Source organism: Phaseolus vulgaris, chromosome 8, assembly GCF_000499845.2.
Source record: "Phaseolus vulgaris cultivar G19833 chromosome 8, P. vulgaris v2.0, whole genome shotgun sequence".
Classification (NCBI taxonomy): Eukaryota; Viridiplantae; Streptophyta; class Magnoliopsida; order Fabales; family Fabaceae; genus Phaseolus; species Phaseolus vulgaris.
This window is the reverse complement of record NC_023752.2, coordinates 46,667,502-46,681,855: the sequence shown is the minus strand read 5'-3', so window position 1 is coordinate 46,681,855 and position 14,354 is coordinate 46,667,502.

Sequence of the window (14,354 nt, the reverse complement as noted above, 5' to 3'; positions counted from 1 at the left end):
GTTGAGGTCAGTGAAGTCCATGCACATCCTCCACTTGCCGTTTGGCTTCTGAACCAGTACCACGTTCGCTAGCCACTCTGGGTACTGGATCTCCCTGACGTGCCCTGCGGCAAGGAGCTTTTGCGCTTCGTCGTGGATCACTTTCCTCTTCTCTTCGTTGAATTTCCTTCGCCTCTGACGCACAGGTCGGACTTTAGGATCCATCGACAGGCGATGGCAAAGGAAGTCAGGGTCGATTCCTGGCATGTCAGATGTTGACCATGCGAACGCGCCCATGTGCTTCTCGATCACCCCGGCGATCAACCCTCGTTCTTCTTCGCCGAGCGATCCTCCCAACTTGAACTTTCTCCCCCTTATATCTACTTCTACCCACCCCTCAGCTGGGTGGGGTCTTCTCTCGCTGGCGATGACCGCCCTTGCGATCCCTGACTCGCGAGGAGTGATCATGCCCTCCTCCTCTGCTTCCAACTGAGCTACCTGGGAGCCTCCCAGCGTAGCAGCCTCCATCTCCTGATCGCCATGCGTTCCCCTAACCACCGATCGCTCTTTGAACACACCTGGTGGTGGTGTTGAGGTGACATGGCATATGCTCCTTTTCTGCCTGAGGCTGTTCACATAACAGCGCCTAGCCTCAGCCTGATCTGACTTGATGGTTATTACGGTCCCCTCCATCGACGGCAGCTTCAGCTTCATGTGCCTCGTCGATGGCATTGCACCCAACCTATTGAGTGTTGGCCTTCCCAGCAAGATATTGTACGCAGAAGGGGCGTTCACCACCAAGTACCTTATCTTTTCGGTGCGGGTTGTTGTTCCATCGGTGAACGTCGTCCTCAGCTCAATGTACCCCCGCACCTCTACCTGATCCCCTGCAAAGCCGTAAAGACATCCGGTATACGGTTTTAGTTGATCGGGGGACAGCTGCAACTTGTTGAACGTCGGCCAGAACATGACGTCTGCCGAGCTCCCTTGGTCTACGAGCACTCTGTGCACTCGCCTTCCTGCTGTGATGAGGGAGAAGACCACAGGATCGTTGTCGTGCGGTACAACGTCCCGTAGATCAACTTTCTTGAAAGTGATATCTACCTCGGGGAAATGGCCCTCGTCCACGGCCATAACCGATCGAGCATACCTTCTTCTTTGTGATGCGGTGCATCCCCCACCGGAGAAGCCCCCCGCAATCGTCTGCACCTCCCCGTGCACAGGGATTTCATGCTGCTGTTCTCCTGCCTGGGCCCCCGATGCGCGATCACCCTGCGCCTCCCGCAGGTAATCTGCCAGGAACCCAGACTTTACCAACTCTGCCAGCTAGTGCCCCAACGCCAAGCAGGAGTGGAGTGTGTGACCAAAGGCTTGGTGAAACTCACACCATTCGTTCTTTTTCCTCCCAAGTACCTTGTCTGTCATCTCTGGTACTCGGAGTCTCGCGGCTATGGCAGGAAGGGCGATCAGATCCGCCAACCCTACCATGAAATCGTATCTTGGGGGTGCATTATTCTCCCTTGCACGCCCCCTGCCCTGGTCCTTCTTGGGTGCATAAGGATGAGGTTTTCCCTGCACCTTCTTTCCCTCCTTTGCCTCATGCACCCTCGTGTGCTGCTGTTGCTTCCCCTGTCCTCCACGCGGCTTCAGTGGTGCAGCACTTCCTCTTTTCTCAGAAACCTCTGTCTCTGCCACTATGTGCGCCACCGCGCGTCGCCGGATCTCCGCAAAGGTGCTGGGATGGCTTCTGATGAGCGACTCACTGAAGGGACCAGGCAGCACTCCCTTCTTAAACGCATGCACCAGCATATCCTCGTCCTTGCTGGGCAATCTAACCACTTGTGCTTCGAAGCGGTTGAGGTAGTCTTTCAGCGACTCACCTTGATATTGGCGTACATCGACTAGATCGTACGACACCACTGAAGGTGCTCTGTTAACGATGTACTGCTCAGTGAAAAGCTTCGAAAACTGATGGAAGGACGTGATATGACCCTCTGGCAGACTCACAAACCATTCCATGGCGGTTCCACTCAGTGTACTCATGAACATCTTGCAATAAACGGCATCTGAGCCCCCAGACAGCATCATCTGAGTGTGGAACACCGTCAGATGCGCTTCTGGATCTTCTACCCCTGCGAATGACGCCTTCACTCCCACTAGGTTAGGAGGTACCACGGTTTGCATGATTTCAGGGGAGAATGGCATAGGGAACGCTCTCGGAGGCGATGGTGGCATCGACATCCCTTCTCCAACTGCGCATTCCTTCTGTGTCTGTAACGTCCTTCTCAGCTCCTCATTAACGCGATTCAGCTCATTGTTCCTACTCTGCGATGCAGCCAACTCTGCTTGCATCTTCTCTTGTTCAGCTCTCGACGCTGCGACATTGTCCTGCAGCGCACGCATCATCTCCAGGACCTGCGCCATTGTCACAGCTCCTTCCTCAGCAGATGGCGCAAGTGATGTTTGTCTTGTTCTCCTCATTTTCTCAGCAAAGACTTTGAGAAACTCCAGAAACTTTGGTGTGGATGGGACCACGATTCACACGGGCCCCACGGTGGGCGCCAAATGATCCTGTCGCCAACTCTAACGTGGAGGAATCGCTTTGTCGCTTCCTTACCTCGCCTATGCAACTGTGCTCTTAGAACCTTCTCCGGGAACTTAAAACGCAACCTGCAAAACACACAGACGGCGCCTCTAGCGGCCGTTAGCACTCCGACGCTCAAGTTAGGTCACAGAATCACCAACAAAAATAATGTGTGTTTGAATTTCTCTCTGATTCTCTTTTTATCTCTCTCTGTGTCTGTGCCTAACAGAATTCTGTTACACTATTCTCTGCGCGTGTCAGAATTCTGTTACGCTTTTGTACGAAAACATACCACAATCAGTAAAGACGTGGGTGTCTGTGTTTTCTGTGTGTACCTTTCACGACGCGGAGTGCACCTTTATCTTGGTCGCGCCCCTCTCAGATGGTGACACGTGGAGGCATGCAACTCACATCTAACTGTACACGTGCCACTACCTGAAGGGCTCTAGCGCATCTCTCTGTGCGCCTAAGTTATTCCCTTGCGGAGTAACTTAGCGAGTTTCTAAATTCTCGTGCGATCTCAACCTTTCTTGCACCTTTATCTGCTTCTATTTTCTTTACTATATCGAATGTGTTACCCTTGATACATCTCTTCATCGCTTTTGGCTCTAACTCTTTAGGTAGCACGTGACCTTCTTCCTTACTCTTCCCTCCTTAGTCGCAATACTTTACCTTCGTTTCCACGAGGAATATTCCTCATGAAGGCGTCGCCTGCCCCGTCATTCCCCAAAGGCAAAGGAGGATTTAACTTCGTGTCTTTCTGTTATCTTTGATAACTCGTGTTTTTATGCTTCTCCTCCTTAGTCCTCGAATTTTCCTTTTCTTCTGAGATTATGAAAATCTTCAATATGCTCTTTACTTACCTGTCTTGAGTCCCGAGGCGCTTGCTGCTAAGGGCATTACTGGCTTCACCATTGCTCAGGATGAAAAAAGGGGTTTCATCTCTCTTATGGCCTCGACGTCGCTCAAGGGTGAGAAGGACTTATCTGTTCATCTAGGGCCTCGACGTCGCTCGAGGGCGAGGGAGGTCTTTACCTGTTCATCTCTGGGGCCTCAACGTCGCTCGAGGGCGAGGAGGACTTATCTTACCTATATTGGGTGTCCACGCTCGAAGAGAGACCTGCTTTGGGTGTCCTCAGCGTGTTTAAACACTCGGGGCAAAAGTCGCGCTTCGATGCCCACGCCCATGGAGAGGCCTATACAACAGCGCCGTATCGTCCATGGGGTGTCTAAAACACAAAGGCAACTTAGCCCTTATCTCTTCGCGCTTGGTGCCCACGCCTGAGGAGAGGCCTACTTCAGGGTGTCTGAAAACACTAAGTGACCTGGTTCTCCACTGCTCTTTAACTTCTTACCGTCTAATGCCCACGCTCGAAGGAAACGCCCCCCGCCACTTCCTTGCAAGGTGTCTAAGCTTCAGACACCAGAGCTAGCTATTCGTTCCTGAGGAGGGGGCATCCCGAAGGAATCCCTTAACCCCGCTCAGGGACTAGGCACCCGGATTTAAATTTATGTCTAACATCTGACACCGGGGCTAGCTATTCATACCTGAGGAGGGGGAGTCCCGAAGGAATCCCTTAACCCCTGCTCAGGGACTAGGCACCCAAATTTTAACCTATGTCTAACATCTGACACCCGGGCTAGCTATTCATACCTGAGGAGGGGGCGTCCCGAAGGAATCCCTTAACCCCTGCTCAGGGACTAGGCACCCAAATTTTAACTTATGTCTAACATCTGACACCGAGGCTAGCTATTCATATCTGAGGAGGGGGCATCCCGAAGGAATCCCTTAACCCCTGCTCAGGGACTAGGCACCCGGATTTTAACTTATACTGAACATACCTTTTGTCTTGATCTCTGAGCATGAGCGGGCGCTCCTGCTACTTGCTCTGAATTTGACGCCTGCTCCCTCATCTGGCGACGCCTACACCAGGCGACACCTCAGCTTGGCGACACCTCATCTTGGCGACGCCTCATCTTGGCGATGCTTCATCTTGGCAACGCCTTATCTTGGCGACGCCTCATTTTGGCGATGCCCCATCTTGGCGACGCCTCATCTTGCCGACGCCTACGCCTGGCGATGCCTTGAGTCTTTGTCTTTCGTTCCTTTAATCATTGATCTTACATTTGGGTGAGCGGGAAAAGCTGAGACAGAGTTTTTCTTGAACCTCTTTTCCTTTATTTTGGTGACCTCATTAAAAAACCCCGGAGAGGGAGAAAGAGTGTCCCTTTTACAATTCAACTGAAATAAAACTTTAAATTTGTCGCGTTCCAGCTGCGTGGGATGGTGCTTCCTTCTAGAGTCTCTGGATTGTACGAACCATTTCCCTTGGTTTCGGTCACTCTGAAGGGCCTGGTCCACTTGGGAGACAACTTATTCTCCAACTCATACGGATGGGCCTTCCTCATGACCAGGTCACCAATTTGGAATTGTCACCGCTTCACCTTAGAGCTGTACTGACGCTCCACTCTACTATTCAAGGCCTCAGCCTTTATTCTCGCCTCTTCTCTGACCTCGTCTAACAGATCTTGGTTCACCTTTCTTTCTTCATTGGATTCTTCTGCCACAAAACCTAGGAAACGTGGAGAACTCTCGTGGATCTCTACTGGGATCATAGCGTCTGACCCGTATACTAAGCTGAAAGGTGTCTCCATGGTGGAAGATTGAGGCGTGGTGTGGTAAGCCCACACAATCCTTGGCACTTCTTCTGCCCACGCTCCTTTGGCTTTCTCTAATCTTCTCTTCAACCCCCTCAGCAAAACTCTATTTGCTGATTCTACCTGCCCATTTGTCTAGGGGTGTTTGACTGATGCAAACACTTGCTTGATTCCTACCTCTGCACACAACTTCCCCAACTGTTGGCTTGCAAACTGAGTGCCATTATCTGAAACGAGACGCCTTGGCACCCCGAAACGACACACAATGTTCTTCCACAAAAAGTGTTATACCTTATGTGCAGTGATCTGGGCCACTGGTTCTGCTTTTATCCACTTCGTGAAGTACTCGATGGCTACTATCAAGTACTTCATCTGCCTTATCGCCAAGGGGAAAGGTCCCAGAATGTCGATCCCCCATGTGTGGAAGGGCCATGGGCTGTGAATCGATCTCAACTCCTCTGGAGGCGCCTTATGCCAGTCAGCATGCATCTGGCACTGCTTGCATCGTTGGGCGTATCTTACACAATCTTCCCATCACCTTCAAAGCTAATGATCTTCCTCCCACATGACTTCCACAAATTCCCTCGTGGAGTTCCGACATGATCCTCGTACACTCGTCACCACTCACACATGTCAGAATTGGGTGCGTGAACCCATGCCTGAATAGCACTCCATCCACGAGAGTGTATCTTATAGAATTCTTCTTTATCCTCTTTCCCTCTACAGGCTCTGTTGGGAGGATCCCATCTGCAATATATCGCCTATAAGGCGTCATCCACGTGTCCCCCTCTTCCAAGGCACATACCTGTGCCTGCTTTTCTTCCTCGAGTGGGGCCACATATGCGCTAATGCGGGGTGTCCTTGTCGTATCTTGGGTCAAGGAACGATGGCTCCTTGGCTTTCCCCTTGTTGTGCTAATGTGAAGAACATCCACCCTGTTATCTTCCACGAACCTTCGCGGCGCTTTGAGCGTTTACCTGGATGACTGTCCTCTGCCTTCCCCCCTTGCCTGAGCTGGCCAGCTTGGCAAGCAGGTCAGCTCTGGCATTCTGTTCTCTTGGGACATGCACCAGCTCAAAAGCGACGAACGCTCCTTTCAATACCTGGACATACTTCAGATATGCCTCCATCTGCGGGTCCTTTGCATGGTATTCCCCAGTCACCTGCCCTGTGACCAACTGTGAATCACTCTTCACCACAAGGCTCTGGGCGCCCATCTCTTTGGCCAAGAGCATCCCAGCTATCAGTGCCTCGTCTTCAGCTTGGTTATTGCTTGCTTTGAAGGTGAAGCGTAGGGCCTGCTCGATCAACACCCTGTTAGGCCCCTCCAAAACTATTCTCGCGCCACTCCCCTGTTGATTGGAGGACCCATCCACTGAGAGCAACCACTGTGATCCTAACTCCAGCTCTGGGGCGCCCCCGGGTGAGAGTTCGGCGACGAAATCTGCATAGACTTATCCCTTGATGGATCCCCTGGGTTCGTACTGAATATCAAACTCTGACAACTCCACTGCCCAGCGAACCATCCTCCCAGCTACATTTGGCTTCTGAAGTAGAAACTCCCACTCAGTCACAGCGAAGTACAAACGAAGGAGGACGCCTGTCTGTGTCTTGCAAAGCACTGGTGGCGTCGCCAAATACTCCTTTAACATGAGGAATGCTGTTTTGCACTCATTTGTCCACGCAAAATGGCTGTTTTCTTGAGGCACTGGAAATAGGGGTGGCCCTTCTCACCTCCGGCATACACGAATCTTGACAAAGCCGCCATCCACCCAGTTAGCTGCTGCACTTCTTTCGCTGAGGTTGGGCTTCTCATGGCAATGATGGCTGCGCACTTATCAGGGATTGCCTCTATCCCCCTTTCTGTGAGCATAAACCCCAAAAACCTACCCGCCTCGACCCCTAAGACGCACTTCTTAGGGTTTAGCTTGAGGCGGTACTTTGATATGGTAGCAAAAAGCTCTTCCAGATCCGCTGCGTGTTGTCCTCTCTCTTGCGAAGCCACCACCATGTCATCTACGTAGGCCTGCACGTTCCTTCCCAGCATGGGTGCAAGGACCTTGTCCACCAGCCTCTGGTAGGTGGCGCCTGCATTCTTCAGCCTAAATGGCATCACCTTATAACAGTAACTGCACGTCTCTGTCATGAACGTCGTTTTGCTTTCATCCCTTGGATGCATCTTGATCTGATTGTAATATGAGAATGCATCCAAGAACCTCAGCATTTTGCAGCCCGAGGCACTGTCCACCAACGCATCGATGCTGGGTAGCGGATACGAATCTTTGGGGCAGGCCTTGTTCAAATCTGTGAAGTCGACGCACATCTTCCACTTCCCACTTGCTTTCTTCACCAGGACGACGTTGGCTAGCCACTCAGGGTATTGTATCTCCCTGATGTGACCAGCACCTAACAATTTATGCGTTTCCTCCTTTACTACGAGGCGCCTTTCCTCGTTGAATTTCCTCCTCCTTTGTCGTATGGGGCGAACCTTGGCATCCATGGTGAGGCGGTGGAACAAAAAGTCGAGGTCGATGCCTGGAATGTCTGAGGCGGACCATGCGAATGCATCTAGGTGGCGCGCAATCACGGCTGCCACTTCATCCTGTTCCTCCTGGCTCAGCAAGCGCCTCAGCTTGAATATCCTGCCGCCAATCTGTCTCTCCACCACGTTGTCCTCCGGTTGGTCTCCGCTATCTTCTCTCCTAACCGTCGCCTCGTTGGCTTCTCTGAACGAAGCATCCTTCACTACTTTCTCCATGGGCGAGCCCCCCTCGGATACCTCTTACATCGGCGAGGCATCGCCGCATCTTTCCTCTGTCCACAAATCTTCTCTAGGCGTCGCCCTGCGGGTGTGGCATCGACAAACGTCGACTCTGCGGGCGTCGCCGCCTCCATCGGGGTATCTGAAATGGGTGGCCGTTCGACCACCATGACCATGCCCCTCTGCGTCCTTGTCCCTAGATTTGGTTGTGAGAGCGGCGCGGAAAACCCCCTTGGTGGAGTAAACTGCGCAGGCTCATTCATGTCGCGTTGCCCTAAATTGTTGCGCCATCTACTGCACAATTCCTCATTTGTGCGGTGGAGCTCCTCATTCGTACGACACAGCTCATCTTTTCTCGCCTGAGATGCCGCAAGATACGCCTGCATGCGCTCCTGCTCCACTTTCGACGCCGCCATTGCCTCCTGCAATCCCTGCACCATGTCCATGACCTGCTGCATGGTTAGGTCTTCACACCCAGCGCGCGTCGAACCTTGCCTTGCGGGTCTCATCTTTTGTGGTTTCTGGAAACCTTCCTGACTGTCGTGCAACTTTAAGGGAAATGGACTGAACCCAGAGCACTTGGTGCAACTGCTCCAAGTTCGCGATGAACGGTGGGTCTTGGAGAAATCTTAGAGAAAGTACCTTGAGAGCTGGAACTGATGAACTGTACTTGTGATGGACTGATGTTTTAAATCTGCCCCACGGTGGGCGCCAAATGTTCTCGCCGGTTGACCAGGGACGTCTTTGTGCGTGGCTTATCCTCGCGAGCTAAGGCACCTTCGTTCTGCATCGTCTGTGTATACATGAAAAGAAGTGAACAAAGAGGTGCCCTCGCGGCCGTTTGAACTCCGACGATCAAGTCAGCTGGCAAGTAACATCAAAGTGACACACCTCCGTATCGGAGTACCGTGAATGAATGCTGTGAAGGTGGTCTAATAATTGAGTACAGAATGCTGCCCTAATTGCCTGTGCGTACAGTGGGTGCGCAAGAAAAACAACTAGGGTGTGTGTAAACTGAAAACTCCAATCCCCGTCTCAAACCTCTAAAGCTCCTTTTAAACGTCTAAAGCATTTTAAGCGTCTTAAATCGCATTGGAAGCGTCTTAAAGTATTACTAGCATTACTAGCATTGGAAGCAATACTAGTATTACTAGCAGTACTAGTATTACTAGTATTATTAGCAGTACTAGAAATACTAGTACTTCTAGTAATACTTGTAATTCTAGTACTGCTACTAATACTAGTAATGCTAGTAATACTAGTAATACTAGTAGTGTTAGTACTGCTAATAATAGTAGTAATGCTAGTAATACTAATACTGCTAGTACTGCTAATAATAGTAGTAATACTAGTAAAGCTAGTAATACTAGTACTGCTAGTAATATTAGTAATATTAGTAATGCTAGTGATACTAGTACTACTAGTAATGCTAGTAATACTTGTACTGCTAGTAATATTAGTACTGTTAGTAACCCTAGAATTGTTAGTGCTTGTAATGCTAGTACTGCTAGTAATACTAAAACGGCTAGCAATTATAGTACTGCTAGTAGTGCTAGTAATACAAGTAATATTAGTACTAATACTGCTAGTACTACTAGTAATATTATTACTGCTATTAATATAAGTAATACTAGTACTGTTATTATTGCTATTAATACTAGTACTGCTAGTAATGCAAGTAATACTAGTACTGCTAGTAATACAAGTAATACTAGTACTGCTAGTAATACAAGTAATACTAGAACTGTTAGTTGTACTGGGAGTACTAGTAATACTAGTACTGCTAGTAATATTAGTAATGCTAGTAATATTAGTAATGCTAGTAATATTAGTAATGCTAGTAATACTACTACTGCTCGTAATACTAGTACTGCTAGTAGTACTAATACTGTTAGTAAAACTAGTACTGGTATTACTAGATGTACTAGTATTACTAGCAGTACTAGTTTTATTAACAGTACTACTATTACTAGCAGTACTAGTATTAATAGTTTTACTAGTATTACTTTCAGTACTAGGATTACTAGTATTACTTTCAGTACTAGTGTTAATACTACTACTGCTCGTAATACTAATACTACTAATACAACCTGAGCAAGGGCCGTTGATCAAGAGTGATCAAGTGCTTTGAAGAATTCAAATTGTGCTTTAAAGAATCCAAATTCTACGTGCTTGATGCAAGGTTGTGTTGCTACTATGTTTTGGGAGGGATCTGGGTAGTTTTATTTGTAATCCACTCCTTTGTTGAATCTAAAGCTAATGTGTTTTAAACCCTTTTTGAAATAAAGTTTTTTTTCAAACTAAGTGAAAAACAACCTGTTGTTTTGTCAAATCAACTGGTTGTTTTACTCTTAGGAGTTTTTGAAAAGGTTGAAAACTGTTTATGTTTGGTCGACTTAACTGCCAAACCAAACAATCAGTTGTTTCGTAGTTTCAACCGATTATTTCTTTGAAAATCCGAACATAATTCTGTTTTGGTTGTTGAATGTGCTTTAAATGATTTCCAACTGAATACGCTCCTTCAGTAAATGCTTTGACCAATCGTTGGAAAATATAAATAGTTTGTTTATGTTTTCAAACAAACAAGAAAAACATATTTGAGTTTTTCAGTTGTGAAAGAGTTGATTCAAGATTTAAACATTCACATTAAAGCTTTGGGTTTTCTAAGAGAGTGGAATATGATTTCATTTGTATTGATTTCAAATTGTTATATAAACAAGTGTAATCTCTTCTCAACCTTCTATATTTCTGGTGTTGTGTGCTCTTGAGGTGGTCAAGATCAATACTCTTGGTGTGTGTATTGCCAAAGTGAGTGTGTTTCTTGAAGGGTTCAAGGCCACTGCTTTGGTGGATTGTGTGTTGTAATCTGGTTTGCTTACTTAATGGATTACCCAGTGGTTTTCTGGGGACTGGATGTAGCTCTTGGTTTAAGAGTGAACCAGTATAAACTGTTGGTGTATCTTTCTCTTACCTTTAAACTCATTTAAATTCTGTTTTTACTTTTACTGGTATAAACAACCGATTGTTTCGCATAAACAACCGATTGTTTTGCTGTTTTATTGCTCTTGTTCTTAGCTAACCTGATTTCTGTTATGGATTCATACAAAGAATTTTGTTAAACTTTAAAATGATTTCAACAACCTCTCTTAAACAATTCACCCCCCTCTCGTTTAAGGCCATATATTCTAACAAGGGCGTCCTCAAACCCTACCGCGTAGGCATCGACAATGTCTTTGATGAGTTCTACCTTTGTTTACTTGAAGGCTTCAACTTGCTGGGTAAGTTCACCCTCCACCCGGCCAAGCTGCACCTCTTGATTGGTGGCCCTCTCCTCAAGTTTGGCCATCTTGGCCTTGGTCGCTTCTGCCTCCTCTTCCAGTTCCACCACCCTGGTGCGCAAAGGCAAGACTCTTGACTCAAGATCGGTATACTCTTGACCCTTGTCGAAGAGCCATTTCTTGACGTCCTTTTCAGACTGGCGGAGACTGCTCAACTCTTGCAATAACGTAGTTTGACGAGCGACGAAGACCCTGGCCTGTTGGGCCAACTCGTCCTTCTTCTTCTCCTCCGACAGGGCCAAGTCTTCCTTTGCCTTCGCCTCCTCCAGGGCCAAGTCTTCCATTACCTTCGCCTCCACCCAAGCCAGTTGCTCCTTAGTTCATGTCTCAGCCTTGCTCGTGAGGGCGCTGAAGTGGACAAGGAATTGACCTAGACCGCGACCCATGTGCTCTCTGTTCATCTCCTCGTCCAAGTCCTCCGCTGCCCTTCTTTCTTGGAAACTTTTCAAGGCACGCTGAAGGACAACTAACAGCTCGGGGGTGGGTGGAGTTTGCTCATTTCCAGGGGCGCTCTCACCATTGCCTTCAAGCGCAAGGAGGCCGTGGGGGGAAGAAGCGCTTGGCAGATGATCCCTGAATGATGCAGGGCGGCCGATGGTGGTGGAGTGGGAGGTCGTCGCCACAACCGCCCTTCGTTTCTTGAAGACGGGCCCTTCCGCAGAGTCCTCGTCCCCATAGTCAATCTCCACGACCCCTTTGTCCTTCTCAAGGGGAGCTGGAGCAAGCGAGGCCCGGACAACGGCATGGGGGACTGCAATAATGGGAGCATAAGAGGTTGGGGTAGGCACGACATGGGCAGAGTCGATGGGAGCAGAAGGACCTGAGGAACCCACGACACCAAGCGCCCCTTGGTGGCGGGCAAAAGCATCAGCTAGCCTAGCCCTCTTTTCTGCATTAAGTACCATGCCTACACCAAGATAAGAAGTCATGAGAAGATAGTAGTATGGTCATCAAAGTACAAGAGGTCAGTAAATGCACAAGTATGAAGAAGCAAAACATACAAACATAATAGAATGATAACATGCAAACACAGTGAAGTGAAGAAGGAAGTAGAGACGAACCGATGTAGCCCTTGAGGCTTGAAGGGCTGAACACATGTTTGATCAGTTGGGCAGTGTTGAACACTACCCCTAGACTTGCAAGAACCTGGCACACTTCGCGATCGGGAGAGGCCAGTTCCTCGAGAGTTTTGGGCTTCTTAAGCTTTAGTTCCCTCACCCAGTAAATGGGGAACCCGTCCAGAAGGGTGGGGTCGTGGGCGGTGCGACACACCCTAAATAACTTCCCTTTGAAGCCCTTATAAGATTGCTCAAAGAGGGTGAGAAGGACTCTCCCCTCCACGCCGCTAAAGCTAACCCAGAGGTTCTTCCCAGGCCTCTTAGCTTTGAAGAAATGTAGGAAGACATTGACGGAGGGAGGATGCCCGAAGTGGTTGCACAATATGGCAAATGCCCTCATGAAGGCCCAACTGTTGGGATGCAACTAGGCGGGGGCCACGTTAATCTCCGTTAGCAGAGCCCTTTCAAAGCCCGTGAAGGGGAGACGAAGCTTGATCCGTTTAAAAATGGTGGAGTAGAGGAAGAAGAAAGGTTCTCCTTCGTTGGCCCGGTCATCAGTGCACACATGTTCGCCCTTTGCGCATGGGCGAACTGAGACGTAGGCATCACACTCTCTCCCAAACACCCGTCCCTTGTGTTCAGGCTCGTCGTCCCAATGCTTCGTGACGTCCATACTGGAGGTGAGCGTAGAGGTCTCGGCAAGAAGTTCAGCAGAGGCCCAAGGGTACAAGGCTCTGTAATCTACGTTGGGTGGAGGGTTGGAAGTGGTTTTTGTTCGAGCCATCTCGAAGAAAGCTAAAAAAGCAAGAAAAGAAAAGAAGAAAATGAAGGTTTAGAAGAAGGCGATGGCGTAACTTAGTAAAACCAGAAAAACCCCACACTTGAAGAAACCTAGAAAATAGAGGAACAGAGAAAAAACCAGAGAAAACCTAAAATGTAGAAATTTAAACAGTCTCAGGCAGTTACCAAGCAGCGAAATCGAAAGACAAGGGCGATGATGCATAAAGGTCTTACCTTTTGATCGAAGAGGACTGGAAGTTCTGGTTTTTGAAGAAACGAAGTAAGAGCGTTCAAAGAAGAAGATGAAATGTGCAAAGGAATTTCTGAGAGTGATGGAATAGTGATCGAAGCGCGCGTTTCTGAATGCTTAACGTAAACAAAGAAGCACAAGCGACGTTAAGTCCTGGTCGTCGATCAAGACACGTGTGAGCATATTAAAACGGGCACAGAGAAGTGTCACTTTGGTGTACTATTCACGTCCCGTCACACAAAGCCACGTAGGTCGCCAGGGCGAGGACATAGTCTCTTTGCTGAACAAGTTACCAACTCGAGACCGGGGGGCTTATGTACCAACCAGTCCTCGAACGTCGTTGAACGCTAGTACTGGTGCGCCACGTAAGTTGAGTCCCATGATTGGCATGGGCCAGTGTCTCGCAAGGCACGTGAGCCAGGGTGCCAAAGAGTGGTCAGGTGTCGATCATCAGGATATGCTGATGTGTCCTCGGCAACAGAGTGAGGGCGATGTGACATCGGTGACTCAAACAGCAGAGCTGGGCCACGTGAGGTGGATTCTAGACCACACACCAGTTATCAGTAAGGAGAAGCCTAGATCTCGAGGGGTCCATGCGTGTGGTGTGAATGACGCGTTCAGGCGTAGCACAAGTAAAGAGCCACTGGAAGATATAAGGCCTGTGAGAGTTACGTTCCAAGGGTAAATGCATGCATGGCAGGTGAACAACTAGGGGACTCCCAGGACAGATGGCCCCAAAGATTAGGTGCATAAGTTGGTACCTAGGTGGTCATCCCGTTAGAGGTTGCACTCCAGTAAATGAGCCTTACGCGCTAGATTGCCCTAAGAGTGGGTGTTAGCGGCGCTAAGGCCCACCCCTAGTAACCCTAATTGCGGTTAGCGGAAACAATGAAAATCCTAGAGTATATAAAGGGCAGTAACAAACCTAATAAGGTATGCAACATTT